General features: G+C 37.5%; 1 long non-coding RNA gene across 1 annotated transcript; it reads left to right on the forward strand.

Moving 5' to 3' along the window:
• Nucleotides 1-1446: 1446 nt before the first annotated feature.
• On the forward strand, nucleotides 1447-4083 carry LOC142176605 (uncharacterized). The gene is made up of 3 exons (XR_012705293.1): nucleotides 1447-1686; nucleotides 2689-3087; nucleotides 3686-4083. It is a non-coding gene; the product is annotated as an uncharacterized LOC142176605 (long non-coding RNA).
• Nucleotides 4084-5304: the final 1221 nt, after the last annotated feature.

Genomic DNA, 5304 nt, shown 5'->3' on the forward strand with positions numbered 1-5304 from the left:
ATCCCCATCTTCGCAAATGCACTGAGCAAACTGGACTGCCCGCACAAAAGCTCAACTCGATCGCATGATTCCCTACGCGATCGCGAAGAGTAAAAACTCAGCAACAGCTGAACCAAAATCTGCAACATCTCCAAGGCATGAAATGGTCCGATTGACCATCCGAAACTCACCCGAGGCCCCCGGGACATCAATCAAAGGCACCATCATATCCCAAAACCTTATTCAAACGTGTACCAATCTTCAAAACACTTCAAACAACATCAATTCAAATAAAACACATCAGATTCAAGCCTAAGAATTCCAAAATCTTCGAAATTACTCTTTTGACCAAAAACCAAACCAAACCACTTTCGAATGACCTGAAATTTTGCACACACATCCCAAATGACACAACAGAGCTACTGCAACTCTCGGACTTCCATTCCGACCCCTATATCAAAATCTCGCCTACCAACCGAAAATTACCAAAATATCTACTTCGCCAATTCAAGCCTAAATCTACTCCGAACCTTCAAAACTCGTTCGGATCGTGCTCCTAAGTCCCAAATTAACCCCTGAAGCTATTCGAAACATCGGAAATCACATTCGAGCCCTCTAACACATATGTCAACATCCGGTTGACTTTTCTAACTTAAGCTTCCTCAAAAGAGACTAAGTGTCTCAAACCTTACCAAAATTATTCCGGATTCGATCCTACCATCCCAATACCACATAACACAGATAAATAAAGCATAAAGAAGCAGAAATGGGGAAAACAGAGCGGTAACTCAGGAGACGACTAGCCGGGTCGTCACAACATTCGAGGGCGAATGTTCCAAAAGGGGGAATAATGTTACCACCCCATATTTACGTGCGTGAAATTATGCCTAAAATATATTGATGAAATCTCGGAAATGAGATGTTGCATCCCGCATTTTTGTACGTTAAAGTTTCGTCGTAAGTTAATCGACATAAGCTCGAAAATGAGATTATTTTGGGATTTAAGTATTATGCTATGTTAAATAAGGGATAAGTAAATTTTTGAAGGTGAAAGGGTAAGCAAATCGAAGAAAATGAGTTTCGTCGAAAATTGTCAATTTGGAGAAAAAATACGATCCGAGCTAAAATACCCGGTATTCCTAGTAACATTCAAGGTACTACGTGCTCATGCTAGTTAGGTGTATAAGGAATGTAAAAAGTGAGTAATATTTTAAGTAAGTGAGAATAATTCTTAATTATATGGGTAATTGGTTAATTAACGGATAGCGGAATATTACCTAGTTAATTAATCAAACAAGTGCATAAGTTTAAATCCCTCCCCCAACAAAACGTGGCAGAAGGCCACTAATTGAGAAAGTGACTCATATTAGTTTATGATAGGTGGCTGCCAAGGATTTAATGGAATTATTAAAACAAGAAAGACTTAGAAAATGTCTTGTTTCCATGTTCATTTGGACAAGAGCAGAATGTCCTTTAAGTCAAAATAGAAATCATATCTCCATTTTCATTTGGAAAAGGAGTAACGAGCCATTCCTTAAAAAGTAATAAAATTGTCTTTCTTGGATCAAATACTGTAACGTCCAGATCAAGCTCAATCGTTCAAACACTTCAACAAGTAGAAGCTTAATTACGTCCAAATTTTGCGGTTCTAAAAGAGTATGGTGTAATCTTTTTCAAGAATATTATACAGATTTTTTCCTACTACAGGTATGTTAAGGCTAAGCTCTTCGTTAATTTTGCATGATCTCGTCATTACACAAGTTTGATAACGAGGCATAAATAATAATTCACATCCCGAAATTTACGTATATTTTGCTAGTCTCGCAAATTACGTATATTTTTGTTATGCCCCACAATATTACGTCCTGCAATTATATATTACGATGATGTTACCTCCTGCAGTATTATATTATGGTGATGTTATGCATTGCAGTATAAAATTACTACAACATTGCACCCTGTAGTATTGTAGGTTGAATTTGTCGTAAGGTAATTGACATCAGTCCAAGAAAAAGATTATTTGGAGATTGTAAGAATTACGCTATTTCACAAGTGATGAGTAAATTTGTGAAGATGAGAGGTTAAGCAAGTCAATGAAAATAAATTTTCATCCAAGTTTGGCATTTCGGAGTAAAATACGGCCCGAGTTAAAATATTCGATATTTATGAACTAGTACCATACAAGGTAGTACATGGCCATGATAGTGAGGTGTATAAAGTATGCTAAAATGAGCAATATTTTAAGTAATTTGGGATAATTCTTAATTATGTATATAATTGATTAATTATTGAGTAATGTGATATTACCTAGTTAAATAAGGAGTTGTGGATGATTATTTAAAGAATGCGTTGAGATAAAATTTCCCCAACGTGGCAGCAAATTAACTTAAAAATTGTGACTCATACAATAGGCGGTAAGTCTTAAAGAAGTAAGTGCATTATCTTGAACACCTCATCTTCAGTTATCATTGTTAACTTGATTCATAGTGGAGCTATTTCATTTTCTTTTATGAAGGGGCAGACTTGGTCTCACACCAACACCAGAATACATCACCAAGCATACATAACACCTATTACCCATGAATAAAACAAGTGCAACGTTAGTTATTCTTTCCTCCACCACTAGAATACTTGCTAGCTACATACAAATTCAAAATTAAGAAGTGCTCTTTCTTTCTCCCGGGCTAAATGTTTTTCATGATTGATCAGTTGAATCATATCCAGCCCCAAGAAAGGCCCTACTTACGTAGAATACGGAAAAGATGGAATATTGTTATATGTTAAAAGAAATTGTCGCAATTGACATATGTTAAAGGAATTGTCAACAGAATCGACTCAGGTATGTTAAGTCTAAATTCTTCCTTTATTTTGGCATGATCTCGTCGTTACACAAGTTTGACACCGAGTTATAAAAAAAATTCATATCCCGGAATTTACGTATATTTTTGTAGTCTCGCAGGACAAGAGGGTTTGCTCTAATGGTAAGCAACCTCCACTTCCTACCAAGAGGTTGTGAGTTCGAGTCTCCCCAAAAGCACGGTGGGAAGTTCTTGGAGGGAAGGATATCAGGGGTCTATTTGGAAACAGCCTCTCTACCCCAGGGTAGAGGTAAGGTCTACATACACACTACCCTTTCCAGATCCCACTAAGTGGGATTATACTAGGTTGTTGTTGTTGTTTGCTAGTCTCGCAAGTTACATATATTTTTCTAGCCTTGTAAGTTACAATATTCTCATTATCAGGATTTCATATTCAATTGAGTATTTCTTTCTTCTAGTCAAGAGAGCAGAGAGTCTATATATACAATATTACAATATTTTCATTACCATCGAGCTATAATTGATGGGCAAGCCCGTATTGGGCAACCTCTGATCAGATGGTAAGTTATATACCGAACCTACTGTGGCCGAGCACTTATGAGCGAGCCCAGTTGGCCGAGATACAGAGCCTAGTATCTACTACGGCAGAGCAGTTGTATATATACCGAGCCTTATAGGGCTAGACAGCTATTTTACTTACTATATTGAGAGAGTTGAGTCAGTATCAGCATGTAAGCATATCTTCAGATTATCTTTGACTTCCAGCTACTTGCAGTTATTATATTATCAGTTCAGTTTCAATTTTTAGTGTACTGCCTTACATAATCGGCTCGTTATTTTGTACTAACGTCCCTTTTGCCTTGGGATGCTGCGTTTCATGCCTGCAGGACCAGACATACAGGTTGAGAGCTCTCCAAGTAGGCTATCAGCTCAGCAGAAGATATTAGTCCGCTCTATTTGCTTCGGAGTTGCGTGTTTGGTTAGTATGATTTAGACGTGTATTGTTTGGTAAGGCGGGACTCTGTCCCGACCTTTATAACATTTATATACTCTCAGAGGCTTGTAGACATATGTCATGTATGTGAAAGATTGTACGGCCTTGTCGGCGTATGTTTGAATTTATAAATGATCATGTTGGCCTATTAGGCCCGTATGTCACATGTATATGATGATGTAATAAGAAATATACGTTACGTTGGCACTCGGTTGAGTAAGGTACGGGGTGCCCGTCACGGCCCATTGGTTTGGGTCATGACAAAAGTGTCATTAGAGCAGTTCTGTCCTAGGAAGTGTACAAGTCGTGTCTAGTAGAGTCTTGTTTATGGGTGTGTCGTGCACCACATTTATAAGCGGGAGGCTATAAGGTATTTAGGACTATAACTCTTTCTTCTTACTCTAGATCGTATGATAGAGCTCAGTTGTTATAACTCAACTTCCTAAACTTTATCTCATTCATAATATGATGATGCCTACGTCTAGAAAGATGGTTGATAAGAGATATTGTTGTGGAAGAGTTGAGTCAAAGGAACTCGATTTTTTTTGCATCATGATTATGATGGATAAATATGAGGTATTCAACAAATCATGTGTATACTAAGACATGTAATATTCTTGATAAGGATCCCTAAGTCAAGAATGTCGATCCACTCTTGCGATAAAAAGGAATAAGGAGAGAGACGCAAGTTTCAGCAAATAAAAGGAGCAAAGTACGAGGCATCCAGTTAATGAGGATTATCAGTATTACAGTTCCGGTAGAAAAATACAAGCATTGTGAGTTACCCTCAACCGTAACAGAGGTATGTACAATTGGCCACAGAGATTTAAGTTATGCCCTATGGGAGCTAACAGAAGTGGTATCAGAAAAGGACGGATATCAGGATCCGGCTGCGGTTAGACTAACCCAAAATGATGGATGGATTGTTTGCGTCAGTTGACATTTTCGAAGGATATTGCAAATGTGCTAATGCATTTCCTCTTGAGATACCCACATGTCACACTCTAAAATAGTATAGCTAGATATAAGCACTATAAAGATAGGCACTGGAAGCCTTAAATGGATAAATATTACCTTAGTGTGGCTCGTCCCTAGTAGAGGGAGAATGTTAGGCAGCCCGAAGAGCCAGTAGAAGGAGCAAGGGAAGGTAAAAGCAAAAGAATGTTTTGTTAAAATTTTCAAAATAAAGTGATAGATAGAAATATTAGAAATGAAGTACGAAGAAGGATAACGAAGAATTTTGAGTGAGATGTGATACATGGATGACAATGGTAGAGTGTTACAGAATCTATAGTCAAATAAAGAAAGAGATGAAAGGTGATGGGACTTAAGACAACAAAAGAGTATAGGACATACAGTCACATCCTCATTTCGAGAAATAAGTTCGCAACTCTAACATGATTAGCAAAAGGATTACTGCAAGGCAAGTAAGGGTCATCGATGATGTGAAAAGGCGCCAAAGATGAAAAGGTATAACTTCTATAGGAAAATCTTTGTAACTCTAAATCTTAG

The sequence above is a fragment of the Nicotiana tabacum genome, chromosome 22, assembly GCF_000715075.1.
Source record: "Nicotiana tabacum cultivar K326 chromosome 22, ASM71507v2, whole genome shotgun sequence".
NCBI classification, from domain to species: domain Eukaryota; kingdom Viridiplantae; phylum Streptophyta; class Magnoliopsida; order Solanales; family Solanaceae; genus Nicotiana; species Nicotiana tabacum.